The sequence below is a fragment of the Heterocephalus glaber genome, unplaced genomic scaffold (genome assembly GCF_053883595.1).
Source record: "Heterocephalus glaber isolate CG9 unplaced genomic scaffold, H.glaber_assembly_v1.0 deba00001146, whole genome shotgun sequence".
NCBI lineage: Eukaryota > Metazoa > Chordata > Mammalia > Rodentia > Bathyergidae > Heterocephalus > Heterocephalus glaber.
Genome location: NW_028258203.1, coordinates 184,503 through 207,505, shown reverse-complemented (window position 1 = coordinate 207,505; position 23,003 = coordinate 184,503). Strand labels below are relative to the sequence as shown.

The window sequence follows — 23,003 nt, the reverse complement described above, 5'->3', positions numbered from 1 at the left end:
ATGCCAGGCTCAAGGCCACTGAGATTGAGGGTGTGGGTGCTACCCACCTGAAGTAGTCTGCATAAGATAAAAGGGGTGGAAAGACTGTTGAGGGCTCCTTTCCCTCCCCTTGTTGTTTTGCTACATAGTGCGTGCCATGCTGTTTCTCCTCTGCGATGCCTGTTTGTCACCCTTACCTTGGAGCCAGCTGATTATAGACTGAAACCTCTACAGACTTTGAGCTAAGTAAGCCCTTCCCCCATTAACTTTGGGTGTTGGGCATTTTGTCTCAACAATGAGAGAAAAGGAACTAACACACTAAATAAGAGTTTTAAGTAGTTGCCCCTTACCCCCTCTGGATTTTGTAGAGCTGAGGAGGAGCAGCTAACTGAGTTAAGGCATCTGGCATCCTCCCGTCTCTGTTTATCAGCTCTCCTCCTTATACTTGAATTGGTCCCCCAGCAAAGTTTTAACTCTTTCTACTCAGGATTAGGCAGAAAGCCTAATGAGGCTCTTATTCTATCCTTTCCCTGCCTACCGACCCTTCCCTCTACATTTTGGACTTCTGGGATTTTGACTATGATGTGTCATGGGAGTTTCTTCTCTTATCATAATTACTTGGGGATCTATAATCCTCACTTACCTGTATGTTGAATTCTTTTCCCATGCTTAGAAACTTTTCTGAGGTGACTAATGTAAAAAGACTTTTTAATTTCATGCATACTGTCTTCTAGTTTTTTCTAATTCTAATTAGCAGTAGGCTAATCTTCTTTGTGTCATCTTGTAGCTGTTGGACTAATTTTTTTTGTTGTCTTGTTTTTAAGGTATCTCTGAATATATTGTTTTTGTGCTTTTAATCTGCTCTCAAGTCCTGATATTCTGTCCTCACATTGGTTACTTCTGCTGCTCATATATTCAATAAAATTCTTTATCTCTGGGATTTCTGTTTGGTCCCTTTTTAGGGAGTCAACTTCTTTGGCAAAATTCATCTATGTTTTGAATGATTTTGGTAAACTCTTTAAATGTTTTATTTGACTCCTACTTAACCACATCAGTCCATTTTCTTGTTGATTCTATCTGTTTGCTTATATCACCTTTGAGGTCACCAAATTCCTTTAATCATCTTGTTTCTTTAATCATCTTCTACAGCTCAGCTATTTGGTGTTTGATTTTCTCTCCACTGCTGTCCCTTAAATATGCTTTGGGAGAGTTGAGGGTTTTGAAGGCATTTTGTTGTCTTGTTTTTTCATGTTCCCTTTTTTTTTTTGAGGGTCAAATAAAGGCAGAGATTTTATTTTGGACATGAAGACATCTTTAGTTAGGTTGTGTTTTCCAGTGATGTTGATACAGCAATTTTAGGTTTACCAGAGGTGAAGAAACCCAGGGACACTCAGAGAGGTGGAGGGAACTAAGCTTTATTGTACCAGTGGCCCCAGAGGATATATGGACTCCAAATTCTGAGCCCCAAGCTCCTGGAGGAGCAGGGCTTTTATACATTGGCTTAGGTTGGAGTGGGCTGAGAGTGAGCTGAATGGAATTTTACAGAAACAGAAGTTTTTCAGGTGGTCTAATCTTGTGGGGAAAGGCTGTTCTTTGCCAGTAATCCCATTTACAGAAGTGGAAAGAGCATTGCAGTTAGGTAGCAAGAACATTTTCATAAGGCATGTGTAACTGGGAGGGCTGTGGGGTAAAATACCTGAGTGTGATTTAACTGTCGTTAGCTATCAGTGTCAGTGTAAGAGATGAGCTGATTATTTTCTGCTATAACATGATCTTGGCTTTATTTGTCAAGAAGTATTGTCTACCACTTCAACTTATTCAATTTAATTGGGTTGGACCCAGTCGCTGTGTTGTAAAGTGACAATTACTATACTAGCATCCACATATTCAACCATACATCTATTATGAACATTAAACCTTCTCTTGACATTTTGCTTCTTTATTAATGCTCCTTACAGACCATACTACACTGATATTAGTGGTTAATCTGGAATGTGGAATGTGGAGGATGGCAGGAAGGAAAAAGGAAGGAGAAAATGAAGGGGGTAAGTCAATAAGAGGTAGATAAGAGAAATGTCAGTAGGGAAAAAGTAGAACATTGGACTCTTTCTGGAGGTATTTTTGTAGCTGAATAAAAAGTTGGTGTTGAGGGGGTTTCAGAGAATATTTGTGAAGCCTGGAGGAGGGATGCAGAGTGAGAAAGAGGTGTAATTAGAGGTCAAAAGAGGCTGTAAGGTTGTTAGACCCTGTTAATATCGATCTGTCTCTCTGTGTTTATCTATCTATCATCTATCATCAATCTTCTATCACCTATCCTTATATTTAGCAAAAGCTGCAGAAACATTAATGATTAAACAACTTAATAAGGATCATAGAAAAATGAACACTTCTTTATTCTTTTGCATTCACTCCTAGAAGCCCAAACTTTGGGTTCAGAATGTAGTTCAGTGGTAGAGCACTTGCCTCACATGTATGAGGTCCTGGATTCAATTCCCAGCATGACACACACACATACCCTAAACTTTAAAGATATTTATATCAATTTCCTGGTATAATCATAAGGCCTTTGGTTGCCCTCATGTTAAATCTTCATGTGTTTCTGAAGATATTTGTAGGATAACTTGCACAAAATATTCCCTTCGCTCTTTTACCTAGGATTCTGTCATCCATTCTGGAAAGAATGACTGCTTCCACCAATGTTTAAGATGTTCTTTTATAACAAAGGATGTGTTTTAGGTATATTTCTTCTTCTGGAATAATAATTCCATGGAAATTGTTACTCAATAAATTTTTCTAGATTAATAACCAAACATAATTTTTATTGATAAATCATTTTTCTATTGAGTTATGAGATGGTTTGAATTGGAGATAAATCCACAACTCATAGTTGATTGCTTCTAATATAGGCTATGTATTTTAAAAAGAAGTTGATGGGGCTGGGGGTCTAGCTTAGTAGTAGAGAAATTCTCTAGCATGCTTCAGGCCTGGATTTTTCCCCAGCACTAGAAAAACAAACAAGAAAACAAGTAAATAAATAAAATTTAAAATATATTATAAAGTACAAGAACTTTATATATAGGATATATAGGAAATTTCAATAAAAATGAAAATATTGAAAATTCAGAGATATCAGATGCTATCCTATAATTGTGTGTTTCCCTAAATGTATGTTTCTATAGATGAGAGAATTATAAAATAAAGATGGTTCTTGTTTCAACATATATAACACATACTGTGTCAGGCTCTGATATTATCTTTCATTTTATTCAAGAATTGTCTAAAGAAAGCACACATGCTTCCATACCAGATAAACAGACAACTATTGTTGATCAATTTTGATAAACATCTGTAGTGTCCTGGGGCACACATTTTTATAATGACTTTTCAAATTTTTGGAAAACAAATACTCTTAAAAATGCATTACCATTATGTGCTCAGCATCCTCTGAGGGCTGCTCTATTTTTCTAGCCTGGCAGTTATGTTTAAAGGAATTGCATTACCATGGACCAGGCTGCCTACCTAGAAAAAAGGATTTAAAATTTCTGTGAAAAATGGACTTTGTGTGATCAATTTTCTGGTTTGATAAACAAAGCAGTACATCACCTAATATAAAATGTAGAGATTTAAAATAAAGCAACCACATCACCTAATTTGCCAGTGTAATCACAATATAGGCATTGTACAAACAGATTTCAGGATACTGGGGCTTGGCACCTGTACCTGATGCTCAAGATTTGGAATATATATATTCCTACTGATATATATGTATGTATTATATGCTTTTTAAATTGTATTTAACATTCATCATCTCAGATGGCCAGTGCCCGGGAAACCACTCCCTGTCAGAGTGTGGGCCCACCCTTCACTCAGAGCCCCCATTTGGTGAGTGGAGCCCCGTTTCTGTGCACTGGGCCCTTTGGTGGGCAGCCCAGTTGTGTGCCACCTTTCTGTCTCCCGTCACCTGTCCCGCTCCCTTCTTGTTGGGAACCATGCTCTGCTAATTTTTCTCTACCTGTCCTCTGCATCCACTAGTTTATGTTGATTACAGCCTTCTTTCTTTCGTTTGTTGGCTCAGGAGCCAAATCTTGGGAAAGCATTCCCTGACACTTTAAACAATCCTATGGCTTTGTGTTTTTTCTATCGCAATGATGGCCTTAGCTCCCTGGAGGGAAAATGTGATAAGTGCTGGCCTGTAGAAACAGAGATCCATGCCTCAGTGAACACAGAGGTTCTTAAGATTTCTGTGACTATATGAAAAAAACATGAGGCCCAACATGAAAGTCTATAATTTGGGGGTAAACATAACTGCAAAGAGTAACAATTATATGGCATATTGCTTAAAACACCCCAGATGCCGTTCTAGACATATTGGACATTTCAGTTCACTTGACATATGTGATGCCTCTGTGAGGTGTGCTCTTAGTGCGGTTAGAAGCAGGAGCTGAGGGAGTCCCTCCCCTCCCTCTGTGTAACTCCAGACAGAGCCGACAGCCATCCCTGATTCCACTGTACCAAGAGAAGTAGGAAACAAAAGCCCAGGAGACAACAGATGCCCCAGGCAGAGCACAGGTGCAGGAACACAGCACCGTGGGAAGTTCAGTGGGAGGCACCTCGGGCAGAGGTGTCCGGCCTCTGCATTCTGAAACCCTGAGCTATTGGCCTCTCTTTTCTGTTGGCCTTGCTACCTTTGACCTGCATGCGGTGCCTTTCTGTCACCCGGCACCTTTCTTGGTCTGTGTTAAACCTTTTTGGCATGGACTGGCCCCGAGCACAACTTCCTGTCATCTTCGAGAAATGTAGCTGCTCGCTCCTTACTACTGGGTGCATGCTGGGCAACTCTTCTCTCAATGAGCATAAGAACCGGGCCCATTCAACTGTAACACTATCATTATGGCATTCCTTTTTTAAAAAGTACATGAAGGATCTCAGGCAGGAAGAGGTTAAACAAACTGTCTAACATACTCATTTTTAAGTAGGCCCTGTGTCTTATTTGGCATGATCAGACTTTTCACACAGGGAGTGTTTTATTTGTTACTATAATCATGCCAAGGATGGTATCCTCCAAGAGAGCTTGGCCAGTGACTGCAGCCCCATCTGGGCCTGTCAGGAGGAGTGAGCAGAGGACTTTGGGGGTGAAGTCATGTGTGGGACAGTAGCCAAATGCAGATACTTTTGGGGAGAAATGGTCATGATCTTTAGAGGAGTAAAACCATGGATGGCAAATTTCACATTTCCATTTGCATTCCTGCCCACATTCTCATTTTTCTAACAGCTGCTCTGTACTTTCTAATTTGGATCACTTGGGCAGGAATGTTTTCTATCATTACACGACCTGGAACAAATGTAGAGGCTGCTTTTAGGTTTCATCCTGACTTAGGTAGAAGACAAATGAACAAAATAAAACAGGTAGAACAGAAACAAAGAAATCAGAATTTTTAAAGTGTACTTAAAAACCCCCTGCAGCTTCAGGACACAAAAGTAACTCAATCCCTTTTCATTTCCAGGAAACACACTCAAAAATTTTTCTCTATGTCTTAAAGATACAATAAATCAGACTCTGAGTCTGTCTTTTTCACTTGTAAATTATACTTTCTCCCTCTCCCAAAAAGCAGCAATATTAGTGGGCAGCACATCTCAACTTCAAACATATGTAAATGGCTTGCATTCTGACAGAGCCCGCTGATGGGTAACCAGACAGACAGTAGGAGTACATGTCCTAGATCACCCACCTTACAGAAACCCCAAGACATCTGTAAATACACCCAGCTCTGGCTCAAAGGTGTCTCATGTTTCTGAGTGGCCCCCCATGCCCCACTCTTGAGTATGTCCTGAAATCTCCCTAATAAACCCTTCCCATGCCTATTACCATGCACCCTGGAAATTCTCTCTTTATGATGGGCAACAAGGGGCCTCCCAACATGCTACGATCAGGGTGGGTTAAGTTCCTCATTTCAGCTTCAGGGAGCTCCTCAGACTCAGTCTGCCAACAATCCTATCTTTTTGTTCAATATGAATTAAATATTCCTGCTAAGGTGATTATGCCTCCTAAAACAAAGTTTTTTTATTCCTTTTCATTGTCATTAATAGATATGCAATCATAGAATTGTACAATTAAAGACTTTTCAATCTTCTTTATCTTTGAGATGAGGAGACCAGGATCCAGAAGGCATAGAAACTTATTAAAAACACACAATCAAAGACCCCTAGGGCCTCAGGTGATGCTAGTTGCTGGTAAAGGGCTCAAATCCTGGGGCCCCAGTTTCCAGGTTGGGTGTGTCTTCCACTGTCACAGAAGTCAGATAATGGTGGTGTAGCAAAATTCTGCACAGGCCCATGTCTGGTTTAGCCAAACTACTTGAAAAGTTTCTTTTTGACTGTTTGAGTATTTGTAGACCTTACCTAGACCCTGGGACTGGCTGGATTTCAGGAGAACCACTGACCTGCGATCACTGCGCACTGTGTTGCCCCTGAGGCTTCACTTACTTGCTCAAATGTTAACTAAGCATCGAAGGCTTAGCCACCTGCCTGAAAAGCCCATCCCCTGTGAGATGGCCTGTGGAAGTCTGGTGATGCTGGGGGTAAAACAAATCCTACCAATAGACAAGGAATGTAGAAGAGACAAGGGTTTATTTAGGGCAGGGTAGTTTCCAAGAGCAGAATCATGAAGTTGGGATGAGAGACTGGTGGTTTTACAGAGTTTGAGGATGTGAAAAAAGGTGTAGGCATCAAATGTGATTGCTTACCTAAAGAACATCTTTTTCTGGATAGTTTGGCACCTTGTAGATTGTGTTTAAAATTATGTTTGTAGTTGCAATTTTGACAAGATACTCTCCTCTGGCTTACAGAGGTCCTTTAGCTTAGATAAGGAGGTGATAAAGGGGGTCTATATGTATCTTTTAGAGAAGACGGGTGGGGAGTTATTGCAAGAATGAATGGGCCTTACATCAAAAGGTTTTTTGGTATCTTTTTGGCTGCCCACAGAGAGCAGATGTCTTTAACTAGAGTTCTCTGGTTAATGACTTCGACTCCTTTGCTCCCAATGGACATCCACTACATTCCACCCTCACCTCACTGCCACCCTGGAGCCCTTGCTGCAAATCGCAGCCCTCCACCTGGGGACAGCATGCATTTCCTGATGAATTTGCTCCTCTCCCATTTTTCTCTGCTGCAAGGTTGGCTCCAAGAGGGCACAGGTTTTGTCCTGGTCAGAGCACTCCCAACAACCAGGATATGACTAGCTTGTAGCAATTACTCAGGAAACATGCATTTAATAAGCAGATGTCCCTTGGGGCCTTTTCCTAAGTGGTTGCTCCCATTCTACATGGGAATAGATGATCCTGTTTGTCATGGTCACTAGCAGTCCTACTGCATCCCCCAGACTGAGGCCAGTCAGCATTCAGATGCCAAATTATTTTATCCCATTTCTTTTTTCATTCTCTTTCCTTGTTGAACTTTGATATGTCTTTACTTTGAAAGTCTTGTAATCTTACTGGGTGATCATAGCTTTAGCCCAAGTTGTGCCCACCTCATGATTTTGGTCTCCAAAGCTTCCTCTGTGAAGTGGAGTCTGCAGCAACCCACTAGGGAGCCCTCCTGCCTCTCAGGAGTGAAATCTCTCCCTCTCAGTAAGTATATCCTACTCTTAACCCACACCATTCCTTAGAATTCATGGTTGCATTTTGGGGAACATGAAGTTGGTGTATCTGCTATCTAGCAGACTGGGAGTTGTATTATTTCCCCTATGTCATTTGGAGGTCCTATATCAAAATTTACCATGTCCTTTATGGTTTGTAATTCTAGAAAATATTTTTCCCCATGAAGGCCAAGACCTTATTCTCTCTTTTATTTATAGTTGCCATGTGAGGTGTGGCATGTGAAAGACCCATGCCATGGATGGTAAAGGTATTTACCAGTCATCAAAGAATACAGAAAAATTGAACTTATTGGTACATGCAAGAGAGAAGTGGGCAAGTCTAAGAGAGTACTGCAGTATCAGGGGGAAAGGTTAAGATTTTTATTAGAGGTTTGAGGATGTGAGACAAGTTAGGGTGAGCAAAACAAGCACCTGCAGGGCCGGGGATGTAGCTCAGTGGCACTGTGCCTTCCTTGCAAGGGCAAGGTCCCAAGTTCAAGCCCCAGTACCAAAAAACCCCCAACAAACAAGCGCCTGCAGGGCTTCCTTTGTGTCAGCTCCCACTGTGGTTCTTACACAAAGCACCCATGTTATGTCAAGGGTTACACACAAAATGAGCCAGTTTGACCCAATCCACTCCTTTGGTGCTCACAGAAGGGCCATAAGGCTCACAGTTTGGACACCTAAATACTTGAACTCCTAGGAAAGGGCCACTGGCCATTGGAGTTCAACTTGCTGAACCAGCACAGATTGGTTCATAGGCCATTGGAGTTCAACCACACTGACATTAGATTAAATGTCAGTTAAGATTAAATAAATCTATGAAGTTATTCTCTCTTTCTCTCTTGTTCTCTCTCTACTCTCTTCCTCCTCTCTTTCTCTCTCTTTGTGCTGGAGATTGATTCCAGGGCCTCTTGCATGCTAAGCATGTGCTGCATCACTGAGATACATCTGCTTTCTGTCCTAATAACTTCTATCCTTACATTTTATAGCCTGCAATATTACTCCATTCATTCAGTGTATCACTCAGTGCTTACTGGAGAAACAGATTTAGAGTAAGATATATAAATATATAAGGATTTACAAGATAGGCTTAAAATAGCCACTTGCAGAGTCAGGTGTGGAAGAATGCAAAAGGGCTGTTTGCACTCTGGAGAGTCAGAGGATCCAGTCAAATGTTGAAGGCCTGGAGCTCACTGTAGTGTCACTGTGTGAGTACGTGTCAAGAGGAAGAAGAGTCAGGGCTGGAAAGCTGAAGAGTCTGCAGCTGAAGCCAGGAGACAACATTCAAGGTGAAGGTGAAAATTGGAGCTCCTCTGAAGAAACAGAAGCGAACCTTCCTTCTTCATTTCTCTTTTATTCCATCCAGGCTACAAGCCTATTGTTTGGTGCCACTTACACTCAGGCTAGGTTTTCTGTCTTCAGTAAATCCTTTCAGCCACACCCAGAACTATCCTGATCCAATTTAGTTGGGCATTTCCTGTGCAAGTTGATGTAATTAACTATCACATTCAGGTTTATTATAAAAAGATTTTTGCCACATCAAGCTCATCTAGTTATAATAATTCTATAGATATCAGTGCATGGAACTTATAAAACTTGGAGACATCTTACATTAGTTCTAATATCTTCATTTTTTTGCATTGTACATGTAGAGAGTGTAGTCTAAAAATTTTGACAATTTTGAGTTTTCTTTTGGGAAGTTTTATCACCTTTAAAAAATGTTTATGCTACAGTTTTTTACACCATGCTGAGAAATATGACTGAGTAAATTTGTCCAGAGATAAGTTTGAAGCTGATAGTACAATTTGGTAAACCACTAGTCAGCATAAATTCTGTTCAATATTTGCTCAGTAGTTGTGATTTTCATTGTCCTTTGTTGTTTTCTATTATGAATTGTATCACATACTTTTTCTCTATATACTCACATATTTTCCTAATGTTATTAGGTTTTCTAATTTAGAGAACTCCTGACATTCATGGGTTAAAACCTATTTAGTGATAATTTATTATTATTTTAATATATTGGTGACTCAGATTTGCCAGTATCTAATTTTAAATGTTTTATCTCTAAGATGTTAAAAGTCTTTTATCTTTTGTACCATTCTTTTCCAGTTTTATTATTAAAGGGAGAAAACTACATATAAATCAAATTTGAAATTTATTTATTCAATCCACTCAATGCTGAACAAATGTTTAACAAGTGTTCTAAGATTTAGGGAAATAATTATAAATAAAATGGATATATATATATATATATATATATATATATATATATAATCACATAGACACACCACATCACCATCACTGAGTCATTGTGACTTGGATCACTCTGATGTTTATTGATGTAAGTATGTGTTTCCATGTAATGTCCCAGTTCAGTCATACTTGCTACCTTTGTCCACCATCAAAATCTGATCAACAGTAGATCACTGTGTAATCAAATAGTTGATTCAAATATTTGGTTGTCATTGAATTACTAAGCTTCAACCTGTAGTTAATCTAGTGATTATTTATAGTTGATTCAAGTGAACTAGTATTCATTTAGGGCCAACAAATATACCAGATATCAGATATTTTAAAGGCAAAAGCCACAAATAATGGGCCATTGTTAGGTTTGAGGTAAAAGATCGTGGCTGGAGCAAACTGAACAAACAGCTGGGTGGCATGTGTCAAAGGTCGTAGAAACCCAGAGGACACGTGTGGAATACAGTAGCCAAAATGATTCTGTGGCTCCTGAGAACTGTACACAGAACTGATCAGAAAGTGGTGTTTTCAACCCTTCATCTGAATCTGGCACTGTTTGCAGGACCAATTAGAAAAAAGCCTACTTTCCATCCTTCATTTACATCTGGTGGGAAGCCAAGTGAGCCTTTCTGTAGGACAGTTTAAATATGAGCCAGATTGGGGTGATTTTTTGATAGGATAGCTGTCCCAATGCTTTATTTGCAAGAGAGGGAATCCAACCCAGGAATTTCAGATACAAATATCCTCCTTTCCCAAGCGACCCCCAGAGCTGCTGTGAGTCTGTTCACCCATACTGCTCTTGGCCTGTCAAGCGTAGCAATTTTCTGCCATCAACAATTGTATACTTTCTCTGTTTTGCCTGTGTGTCTTGTCCAATTCTTTGCTCAGGACACCAAGAAACTGCAAAAAATCCCCATGAGACCCTCCATCCAGGAACACGTTTACCTGATAATTTTTTTCTGGATAATTTTTTTATTTTCTTTGTGATAAGAAACTTATTAAAAGTATCTGTTCAAATCAAATTGTCAAAAGAATGACATTACACATTAGCCATTTCCTTGATAACAGAGCTTTGCTAATATTTCTTCTTAAAATTACCTTTCAAGCAATTTCCCCCTTACACTTTGCTTTGCTTTACAGTCAATTATGAGGTGAGCCAAAGCAACTGAATATCTGAAAGATAAATATTCATGGTGGATTTTTTTAGAAGACTGCATTATAACTCTGATCCTTTACGCTGACATTTATGGAACAATAACCTTTTTATCTTGCTGAATGTAGCCCATCACAGCCTAGGAAAGGTGTGAAAATAGCTCAATTTTTTAAAGGACTCTAGACATTCTGTTTAACTCTGTCTCTTTAGAAAGCCTGTATACACACATAATTAGTGTTATTTCAGAACACAGTCATGCACTGTGTTTGCAGTACTGCTTAAAACCCTCACACAGCACATTTTAAAGTTGAAAGACTAATAGCTATTATGGTAATTCCAAACACTTTCTGAGAGAACTTTAAGCTATTATAACCACTGACTTATTAATTCAGTTTAGTTTTGGCCATCAGCATGTTAATTATCTTGTGATGACCCAAGAAAAAGGCACATGGAAGTTTAGAGTAGAAGAGGAGGAGTCCTGTGCCCAGGGTCGGGGCAGGTGAAACACTTGTATGAATTTGCAGGGCTCATGACCTTGCCCGTGGGCTTCTGGCATGGGTGGGCAGACTCAGCCTACTGACCAGGAGAAGCTATGCAAAGGGTCCAACCATTTATGTGTGAAATCCATGGATGTATCTTATACATAAAGGTACACAGTGGTACATCTCATCAGGCAGTTTGGAAAGTGTCTTTTTGATGATAGGAATTATGTTATCATAACACTTATTCTACATTTGGGCTGAAACCTTTAAGGGTTAAGTACACGACATAGGCAGAATACCTGAAATTTATTTTGGTAGTCCATCATCAGTAAACAAGGATGTACTGACCCTGACCCTCTCCAGTACACAAACATCCTACCATGGTCCTTGGCAGCACCAAGTCTCAGGGTTAGGCTTAGGGAGTAGAATCCTGTGCATTCACCCCTGTTGTGTCCCACTGGGGAATCTGCATGTGTAAGGCAATAGAGCAATGGGGACAAGAGGCCAAGATGAGACATCTCAGAATCAGGTCAAAAGGGCAAGGCCTGACAGGTAAGGAGGCATTGACAGGTGGCTAGAGGCCTCAGTCACTTCATCCATGAGTAAAGAATGCCACAAGGAATAAGAGATGTTGCAGACAATATATTAAGAATGAAAATTCCTTTATGATTGGAAATTTAAGGTGCCATTTCCCTCTTGACTTTAAATCACTTTCTCCTACATGATTACAAAAAGTATAACTATCTCTCTACTCTCAAATTCACATCCACTTAGAACTTCAAAACATGACCTTATTTGGAAACAGAGTCTTTTGGGGTGTAATTAAAGTAAGGATAGAAGTGAAGTGATTCTGGGTTGGGTTGACCTCTAAATATTGTAAAAATATACTTATACAAAAAAATTACAGAGACAGGGAGGGAGTCCACATGAAGACAGAGGAGGGAGGTGGGAGCTGCTCCACAGTCAGAACACAGGAGTCATCTGCAGTGGAGCAGCCAGGGAAGGACCTCCGAGACTTCAGGGCCAGCTCAGCCATGTGGTATCTCCACGTTCATGAACTTCTTGCTCCAAGAACTGTGGGAGAATAAATTTTGATCATTTTAAGCAACTAGTTCTGTGATAATTTATTGCAACTTCTCCCAGAAACCAATGTAGGTTATATATACAAGTATGTGAATATAGGAAGAGCCCCATAAAGCCAAAAGTTCCCACAGCCCAGATGAGAAAGAAAGTCACTATGTGGTCCTGTAGATAGATACTATGGATAAAAATCATGAGCACATCTGAAACTGATGTAAATTTCTACTAAATCCTACCCACCCATCTGTCAATGGTGTCTCTTTTTCCTCCTTCCTCCTATCATTTTTTCCCCTTTTGATATCTGACGCTGTTTAAAGTAGACAGCAGCAAATTATTTACTTTTTTTATACCATATGATTCCTATGCCTACCCACTTTTCTCACAGAAGAATCTGAGTCCTGTCAGATTAAAGAATCCTTTCCTCTGTTACCCCTGAAATACACACATCAAGGGTTTACATACAAAACTACGACATCAATTTTCAGGTGCCTGATACAGAGTGGCAGTTTGCTATGGTTGTTTAAGCCACTCTGTGTGGGACAGTCCATTTTATTTGTTCTAAAATTTTCTTCTCGAGGTATGCACACCTGATAGCAGGAATGACACATCTAAGTATAAGGTGGATATGTCATATCAGAGGGCTCATAGATCTAAGGGGAGGGTCAACCTATAGATTTAGAGGAGAGATGGAACCAATTGGAGTGCAGAGATATCAGATTGGAGGGCGCGCATTTCTAACGGGAGGGCATGGCTGTCCAGTGGGAGGATGTGCATTTGAAAGAAGTAGGGACATGTGTCTAATTGCGGGGCAGGCTGATCTAATCAGTTGAGGCACATATGTAATGGGAAGCCATGAGTGTCAAATCGAATTTCATGCATTTCTAATTGGAAACTTTAATTTTAAAAGTAATCCCTCAATGTTGGGATGGAAGTTTCTATGGAATGGTGTATAGTATAATTTTTATTATGTAGAACAAGGAGCAGTACAGATAAACTGATTCTGTCTTCAGGGTCTCCTTTCTCACACAGGATAATGTGAGAAATAAAGCTACAAATATCAGCAACTCCTAGATATTAATCTTTACTCTTGCACAATATATTTACAATTCTGTTATTTTTTACACAGAATGAACCTTTTATTAAGCCTTCAAGTTTTTTTGCCTTGAAATAATCCATATGATTTGTGTTCCTATAAGTAAACTTCTTTTGACTTCTGCAAATTTGTTATCTCATCAGTTAGACAATAAGAAGTTGTAGAACAATCAAGGCATTTCCTCCATTTCCATTTCTGTGAGGAAATGAATTCTGCCAACAAGATGAATGTGCTTGGACATGGCTTTTCCCTTGCCCAGAGCCCAGGGCAGACTCCATGCCTGGCCAGTGTCTAAACTGAAGCCTTGCCAAGGGTCTCCCTGAGCTGCGTTCCAGTTCCTGAAGCTCAGAAAATGTGAGATGGTAGATGAGTGTCAAGTGAGTAAGTCTGTGGCATGTTGTTATGCAGTGGTAGATCACTTATGTCTTTCCATATGTTTATCTGGGAGATAGGAGATGGTCAGTGTAACATATCCTGCAATGGTAACTGCTGTGACTTGTGTACCCCCACAATGATTTTCTAATAAACACATTTTCTATTAGCTAAATGTTAGTTCTTTCAAATCTTTCTATTTGCATTTTTGTCCATACTTTAGAAAGGGTGAGTTTGTAAACCCCATCCTGATGTTTGGCTTTGGACAGAACAACTAGGGCTAGTGCAGGGCAGATGGGTCGCCCACCCCAGGGGAGTTTCTTGCTGTGTGCCCTGTGCCTGTTGGTCTAAAGCAATTTCAAAACTATTTGAAAGATTTCAAGTCAGCTAAGCCATTTATTTATTTATTTATTTATTTATTTATTTATTTATTTAGGTACCAGGGATCAAATTCAGGTCCTTGCACTTGCGAGGCAGATGAAATGCCACTAAGCTAAATCCCCAGCCCAGCTGAGCCTTTTAAACAGTACTATAATTGACATAAAAGGACCAAAGACTTTTTCTTTTAAGCAATACTTAAATCATTTATGATTTGGTGAGTGGTAAAACCTTCTATTAGATAAATGTCACACTAACATTCAGGAGATTACAAATAACCTTTACTATCCATTATGTTGAGTAGAAGTTATTGTTTTTTCCTTTAATATATAAAGGAGTTCATTCAGCAATTTAAAAAATTCATTCATATTCATTGTTTGGGTTCCTTTTCACAAAAACAATCTTTATTGAGTTGAATTCAGTGTTTTTAAACTGAACTGCCAATGCTGTTGAGTATGTACAAGTCCTGCTTCATCTTTGAGCTGGCAGAAAAACTGTCCAATGTTCAACCCACTGCAAAGGGGTCAAGGTCTCCCCAGAAAACCAACCCTATTAAAATTTCCTGTGTAGTTAAGACAGCTAACAGGATCAGACATTTCCAGTCACTCAGACAGAAGGGAGTTTATCAGATCTTTCCCAGACAATCCAGAACCAACCAGAACTTTGATCCCTTTACATTTCTTCATCAGCAGTTTGCAGCTTTGTTTCCATTTTTGGAAAGAAGTAGAGGTAGCATCACACTGTGGAAGCAGTGTGACAGCAAACAGGAAATTCAGTGAGTGAAGATGCTTTAAGGAAGTGTGCAGCCAGCCAGCTGGAAACTGAGGGTTATGAGGGGCCTTCAATGTGCTCATAAGTAGAGAATTATTCAGAGATTACTAGTAAGGAGGAAGCAGTTTCAAAATACTGTTTGTACAATTTTAGAAATTAAGCCTTAGAGACATAATTACCTTGCTATGAAGTGCTTTGTTATCTTCAGATATTAATTAAAGTTAGGACCTGAAGTGATTAGTAGCTCGCTCATTATTGACATCAAATGGGCAGTGGTGGGGGATGAAGAAACTTACAGCTTGTTTTGTGAAATGCATGCACCTCTGCTTGCTGCAGCTCCTTTTGCCAGGAAGGCTCTCCTCTGTTCCACTGTCAGAGAAAGTTCTTTCAGTATTAAAGTATTTTTCCTTCCCAATAGTTATTGGAACTTGCAAGGATATATCTGTTTGTGTGATTAACATTTTAATACTGAATTATATAAGCTCCTGGAGGGTGGGGTGTGTGTCTGTTTTCACTTCTGTTTCTATATCCTGTTGCACATAGTTGATGTTTGATAAATATTTACATAGATATTTAAACAAACAGCCAGCTGCCAACTAGTTAATCAGGTGGCCCAGTGAAAGTCACTACAAGCTCAGGAAACTGCAGGACAGTCCAAGGAATGAAATAATCTGATGCTGCTCAAAATTTGGAGACAGAGGCGTTTCTTCTATACTTTATTGTTGATTTTGAAATATTAAACAGTTTTAAACACCAACACATGTATATATAAATTAAGTCTAAACACTATGAGAGCACTAGCTCCAACACAAAATGTTTTATCATCTCCTTCAACTAAGGAGAATTAGAAATAATAAAATGCCCAATATTTAGAGATAATATATAGCTCCAAGCATGTGCAGTTTTAATGAAATCACAAAGTGTTACAATTATTCTGACATATGATCACAAACATCCTAGACAACTATGTCCTGGTCTTTCTACCAGCCCAGATTATATAAGTGACTTGGAATGGTTACTGGTCTTATGGGGACAAGTGTGCTGTGTGTGCAGGAATATTGTACCAGAGGAAAAAAAGAGTTCTGGAGGACATGACTGTAATTAAGGAATTACAAAATAGACTGTAGATTAGTTTCTGACAGCTTTATTGAAATTTAATTGGTATATGACAAACTGCACATATTTAAAGTGTACATCTTGATTGGATTTGACGTATGTATACTTCCCTGAAATTATCACGCAGTCAAAAGAAGTATTATATTCATACTGGCTTTCTTTTCATTCCCAATTTCTCTAATTTCTAAAAAAAGACATAATTTTAATTATGCTGTAGCTTGAGTCCAGTTTCCAAAAGTTGTGTTTAATGAGAGTAGGGTTTCTCCTATGGGAATCCAGCATCATTCCATCCTGGGTTATAGAAAATAAGCCTGGATCAGTTACAAAGGAGCAAGTTCTGGTATGCTATTGTCCTGGTATGCAGTAGGGTGACTGCAGGTGATAAAATGTTTGAGGAGACAGATATATTTAAGATTATTTAAATATTACAATGTACATCTGCATTGAAACATCATAGGGTATCCCATTAAATGTACATTTCTCATGTTCTTATATGCCAGTTAAAATAAAATAAAAAATGAATAAACCATACTTGAGTAAAATAAGAAAGTAAATCTGAAGATCAATATGTTAAGTGAAATAAGTCAGACACAGAAAGGCGTGCTGCATGACCTCATTCCTGTGTGGAATATGTATGTTGATCTCATAGCTGTTGAGAGTAGAATGGTGGTTGCCAGAGGCTAGGGACAGTAGAGAGGAGAGATGGCCAGAGGGTCATCAACAGGCACTAAATTACAGTTAGATAGGAGTGGTAAGTTCTGGTGTGGTATTTCCCAAAAGAGCAAATGCAACGCTAATGTACTGCACATTCCAAAAACCAGAGAGGCTTAACCTGAACATTACCTATATATACATGTATCAAAATATCACATCAAAGCAACCCATAAACATGTGCAACATTTTTTGGTTTTACGTAACAGTTATGGAAAATAAGTGGGCCCTGGGCCATTTCCAGAATACTCTACCTGCCTGGGTGGTTTGCTTGGAAGCTGTCGTGGCCTTGAATGGCAGCAGGGGAGAGGAGCTCTGGGTGCTCTGCAGACGGGTGTCACCTGCTGCTGTCACAGACCTGCAGGGAGATCTTGGTTCTCAGTACTAACCAAAGCCCAGCCCCTTCTCCTCACTTTAACAACAGGATCAGTAGGCTTCCACCTGGAGTATGCACCATTGCTCTGCTTTTATGCATCTTCCATTGTCTGTGAGATAGTTTATGTGAGTCTAACTAATGTTTTATATTATTGCCTTTTAAAATTATGTTTTAGGGAACCTTAACAACAACAATTTGCTAAGGCAATGCTTAGCACAGAGCACACAGCTAATAATGAATTATTTGATAAACTATGAGTGAATTGGTGAATCTATAAAAGACTCTAACCTCTTAGGACACAACAAAATTTTGCTTCTAGATCTTTTCAGAATCAGACTTTGACTATTTGCTTTTTTGAGGCAGGGTCTCCCTTTGTAATTCAGACTGTCCCTGAACTCATTATGTAGCCCAGGCTGGCCTCAAACTTGAGGTGATCCTCCTTCCTCTGCCTCTCTAGTGCTGGGATCACAGGTGTGTGACACCATGCTCAGCTCCACTAATGTTTTACATGGTAGCAGGAGTTTACAGCCCAGGCAGGCATGGCACTGCTGAGCTACATTCCAGCCCACAGTGATAGTTAATCTGTACCTTGGTCCAGGTTTGTCTACAGCATTGAGGTGAATTTTTTGCTGGTTCTTCAGAATGTCTGTAACGAAGTTAGTATGATAACTGCTCTCAGGGACACCATATGTGACTTGCTAATGTCCACCCATCATAAGTATGAGAATGAAACAATTTTAGGCCTAATCAATTTGAGGTTGGATATAGAATTTTTGACTAATCTGTTATAAAACCTCTGGCTTTTATACTTGCATACTTTTATGATTATGAATATTTCCTTCTGGAAATGCTCTCTAAAAGCATGACTTCATATTTTGGAAAGTAAAAATTATGGGAAAAACATGCAAATACTATAAATTGAATTTAGAAGTTCAGACATTACAAATGCTTTTCCGACAAAAATTGCTTAAAATTGTAAGGGATCACGAGAAATCAATCCAGCAGCTGCTAGATGATGCAAAGAAGAATAATATAAGACTGATTGGCATCAATGAACAAACAGGAGAGAGTGCAGATGACATAAAAAAAACTGTTCACAGAGGTGATGACAGAAAATTTCCCAAGCAGGGGGAAAGAACTTGACATAGGCATAAGTGAGGTATATAAGGCTCCAACTAGCCTTGATCAAAAAAAAACTACACATAGGCATATAATTGTCAAGATTCCAGAAATCCAACAGAACAAAGTTCTACAAGCAGTTAGAGAAAAAAAACAAATCACATACAAAGGAAAGCCCATCAGTATCACAGCAGACTTCTCAATACAAGCCCTCATGGCAAGAAGGGCTTGGAGTGATGTATTCCAAGCCCTAAAGGAAAACAGCCTCCCAGATTGATGTAACCTACAAAACTACTTTTCAAAATTAATGGAGAAATAAGATACTTTCATGACAAAGAGCCCCTTAGGAACTTCATGAATACCAAACCAGTGCTCCAAAAAATTTTAGATAATACCGTAGGAGAAGACAATGAGGATCATAACCCCAGGAAGCACAGCACAATGAATCTGTCAGGTGAAACAAGAAATTAAATGCAAAGGGGGAGAGTCCAATAAAAATAAAAAGTCATGACAATGATAAGTCAATATGTATCAGTTATAACCAACAATGTTAATGGTCTCAATTCACCATCAAAAGAAATAGACTGGCAGAATGGGTCAAGTAGAAAGATCCAACAATATGCTGCATACAAGAAACAAACTTAATTCAAAAAGAAACTCATAGACTGAAAGTTAAAGGGTGGAAAACAATACTTCATGTGACAGGAACCCCCAAAAAAGCAGGAGTAGCTTTCCTCTTTGCAGATCAAGTAGATTTCAAGCCAACACTGATTAAGAGAGATAAGGAAGGACACTACATCCTTGTAAAGGGAAGAATCCAAGAGGAAGAGATGACAATCATAAATATATATGAACCAAATGCTAGCATTCCCAACTATATAAAACAAATACTAACAGACATGAAAAATCATATATGCACTAACAAAATAGTAGTGGGGTAACTCAAAACCCCACTGTCACAAATAGATCAACTAGACAAAAAATAAGCCATGAAATACTAGAACTCAATCAAACTCTTGAACAAATGAACTTAACAGATGTTTACAGAGTGTTCCACCCCACAAAATCAGAATACACATTCTTTTCAGATGCACACAGGTCATTCTCCAAAATAGAACACATAATGACTCATAAAACATGTTTAAGTAAGTGCAAAGGAATTGAAGTTATCCTCTGTATATTATCAGACCATAGTGCAATGAAATTGGAGATCAACAGCAAAAGAAACTGCAAAAATTTCATAAACATGTGGAAATTGAACAGCACACTTTTGAACAACCAATGGGTCAGAGAGGAAATTAAAGAAGAAATCAGATAGTTCCTACAATTAAACGACACTGATAATGCAACATACAGGAATCTATGGGACACATGAAAGCAGTTTTATGAGGGAAATTCATACCAGTGAATACCCATATTAGGAAAACAGAACAAGCCCAATTAAACAACCTGATGCTCAACCTCAAGCTTCTAGAAAGAGAAGACCATGACAAACCCAAAGCTCATACAAGGGAGGAAATTATAAAGATCAGAACACAAATCAATTCAATGAAGACTAAGAGAATGATGCAAAAAAAATCAATGAAGCCAAGAGTTGGTTCTTTGAAAGATTAAACAAAATTGACAAACCCTTAGCCAACCTTATCAGAAAAAAGAAAGAAAAGGCCCAAATCCGTGCAATTATGAAAGAAAAGGGTGAAATTACAACAGACCCAGGAGAAATCCAGAGGATCATCAATACCTACTTCAAGAACCTATATGCCAATAAGATGGAAAACACAGAAGTAAAGGACAGATTCCTACATACATATGAATTACCAAAGTTGAACGAAGAAGACCTAAAAATTCTGAACAACCCAATATCAACCAATGAAATTGAAAATGTACCAACTAAGAAAAGCCCAGGTCCTGATGGTTTCACTGCTGAATTCTACAAGACATTTAGAGAGGAACTGCTGCCACTACTGTATAAACTCTTCAATGAAATTGAAAGGGAAGCAATACTCCCAAATTCATTCCTGGAAGCAAGCATCACCTTGTTCCTTAAAGCAGAGAAAGACCCAACCGAAAAGGAGAACTATAGGCCAATCTCATAGATGCAAAAATCCCTAATAAGGTACTGGCAAATAGAATGCCAAGGATCATCAAGAAGATCATATACCCTGACCAAGTGGGATTCATTCCAGGGATGCAGGAATGGTTCAACATACGCAAATCAATCAATGTAATACACTCTATCAGTAGACCCAAGGACAAAAACCATATGATCATCTCCATAGATGCAGAAAAAGCACTTGACAAAATCCAACATGCATTTATGATAAAAACCCTAAAGAAAATTGGAATAGATGGTCTCTACCTCAATCTGATAAAAGCCACCTATGAAAATCCAACAGCCAATATGATACTAAATGGACAAACACTGAAATCCTTCACACTAAAATCAGGAACAAGATAAGGATGTCCACTATCACCACTCCTGTTCAATATAGTTTTGGAAACATTAGCCATGCAATTAGACAAGAGAAAGAAATAAAAGGAATAAAGATAAGTAATGAAGAAGTCAAATTGTCATTATTTGCAGATGACATGATACTCTATATAGAAGACCCCAAGAACTCCACCAAAAGTCTTCTAGACTTAATAACCAAATTCAGTAGTGTAGCTGGATACATGCTCAACACGCTAAAATTAATAGCTTTCCTCTATGCAAAGAACAGATCACTGAGAGAGAAATAGGACAAACAATTCCTTTCACAATAGCATCCAAAAAAACTGAAATACCTAGGAATTAGTCTAATGAAATCAAAGACCTCGTCTCTGAAAATTATAGCATGCTAAAAAGAGAAATGGAAGATGATATCAGAAAATTAAACGACATCCCCTGCTCCTGGGTAGGAAGGATCAACATAGTGAAAATGGCCATATTTCCAAAATGGCTATATGGATTCAATGCAATCCCAACCGGAATCCCAGCAGCATACTTCACAGACCTTGAGAAAATAATCCAAAAATTCATTTGGAACAAGAAGAGACCTAGAATAGCAAAAGCAATCCTAGGCAACAGAGATATGGCAGAGGATATCACAGTGCACAACTTGAAACTATACTACAAAGCTACTGTGATAAAAACAGCATGGTATTGACAAAGAAACAGAGCTGAGGACCAGTGGAACAGATTAGAAGATGCAGAAACAACTCCAGACACACTCAGCCACCTCATCTTCAACAAAGGAGCCAAGCACCCTCACTGGAGGAAAGATAGCCTCTTTAATAAATTGTGCTGGAAAAATTTGGTTTCAACTCGCCAAAGATTAAAACTAGCCCTATATATCTCAGCATGCACTAAACTAAAATCAAATGGATTAAAGATCTAAATATTAAAGCAGAAACTCTTAATTGGCTGGAACAGAGGTTAGGTAGAACTCTTGAAGACATTGGTGTAGGAGAAGCTTTTATGAAGAAAACCTCAGTTACCTGTGAACTCTCATAAACAATCAACAAGAGGGACCTCTTCCTATTAAAAAGCTTCTGCACAGCAAGAGGAACCACCGGCAGTGTGAAGAGACAACCTACAATGTGGGAAAAAAATCTTCACCTACTGTTCCTCAGACAAAGGTCTACTATCTCAAATCTATAAAGAACTTAAAAAATATCAGACCTCCCAAATTTAAAGACCCAATCCAAAAATGGGCATCTGAAATGAACAGTCATTTCTCAGACAAAGAAGGAGAAATGGCAAATAAACCTATGAAAAACTGTTCAACATCACTGGTCATTTGAGAGATGCAAATGAAAAAAAGGTGAGATTCCACCTCACTCCAGAAAGAATGGCTGCTATCATGAAATCAACCAATAACAAATTCAGCAGTGGCAGGCAGGGCTGTGGGGAAAGAGGAACCCTGCTCCACTGCTGGTGAGAGTGTAGACTGGTGCAAGCACTGTGCCAATCAGTATGGAGATACCTCAAAGAACTAGGACTGGAAGTCCCATTTGACCCAGCTATTCCCCTGCTGGGTATCTTCCCCAAAGAATTAGAATTAAAAGAATCATACCACAGTGATATATGTGCACCCATGTTCATAGTAGCACAATTTGTAATAGCTAAAACTTGGAAGCACCCAATTGCCCATCAACTGGAGACTGGATAAAGAAAATGTGATTTTTTAATATAATGGAGTACTACTCAGCAATAAAAATGAGAAATTAGAGACATATATAGATGCATGAATTCATATTGAGGCCATACTCTTAAGTGAAATAAATAGGGCACAAGTGTAAATACACAATAGTTTCTCTAGTGTGAGAAACTGAAAGTGTAAATAAGGACCAAAAGGTATAACAGATAATGTGAAATAGGAAGAAAAGGGGCAAAGAGGAAGGGGAAGTGGGAGGAGAAAGGGAAAGGAAAGAAGGGAATGGAATTAATAGGAGAAAATGAAAAAATGGAAAGAAAGTCTTTGTAAATAGGGAGGGATGGAGGGGTTGAAGGG

General features: G+C 38.9%; 1 pseudogene across 1 annotated transcript in view; it reads left to right on the top strand.

Annotated features, from left to right (window-relative positions):
• Window positions 1-23,003, top strand: part of LOC106008702 (contactin-associated protein-like 3B) — a 100,495-nt pseudogene that overhangs the window by 41,818 nt on the left and 35,674 nt on the right. The window lies entirely within an intron of this gene.